Below are 766 nucleotides of genomic sequence, written 5' to 3' on the forward strand. Positions count from 1 at the left end.
TGTATATATATAACATTCATTCCTTAGGAGGGCAGTGTGTTCTCTGACCGCACATTATGAATATCACGCGCGGCTCGAAGAGCGAAGACGATAATATATAATAAGTAAAAGATACACATATATAAGAATATATAATTTCCTATGCGGCGATGTACATTGTCCTTCGTCCTTCGAGTGTACGCCGGGGTGTGCCCCTCGTTCTCGGCCGTTATTCTTAATCGCGGCGATTGGAGCCCCCCGGGGGGGTAATAATTTCGAAATCAGATTCCGATGCCACGCACACACGCACGAAAATGACGCACATACCGCATTTTCGCTGAACGATGGCGACTGGCGTGGAGTGTAATTTTTTTTTTTCCTCGCGTCTGTAGCGTCGAGAGTAGAGAACTGACTGCAATTATACCCCTCGATCACGGACAAAAAACCCGTGACATGATCGTCGTTTAACGACGTGTACGGCTACCGTTTTCTTAAGCCCCTTCATCATATCGCAGATAGTATAGATTATCTCTCCTACTTTTAATTATTCTTGTAAATATCTAACGACAGATAAGAAAGAGGAATTATAAAGTATAAAGAAGGCATTGTGCGTCTCTATCTATCTATAGATTACTGTGTGCTCTGCAAATCGACACATTTGAAGATATGTATATACTTTACCATATATTCATATATAATATATTTATATATATACTTCGTGTATCTCTTTCCGCAAAGAGACACCTTCTTTCTCTCTCTCCCCCAAATATTTATACTATATAATATA

At 40.1% G+C, this 766-nt stretch overlaps 1 long non-coding RNA gene across 1 annotated transcript in view; it reads left to right on the top strand.

Moving 5' to 3' along the window:
- LOC115243402 overlaps window positions 1-766 on the top strand; it is a 63,139-nt gene that overhangs the window by 57,625 nt on the left and 4,748 nt on the right. The gene's annotated exons all lie outside the window — the stretch shown is intronic.

Source organism: Formica exsecta, unplaced genomic scaffold (assembly GCF_003651465.1).
Source record: "Formica exsecta isolate Colony F162 unplaced genomic scaffold, ASM365146v1 scaffold72, whole genome shotgun sequence".
Taxonomy (NCBI): Eukaryota; Metazoa; Arthropoda; class Insecta; order Hymenoptera; family Formicidae; genus Formica; species Formica exsecta.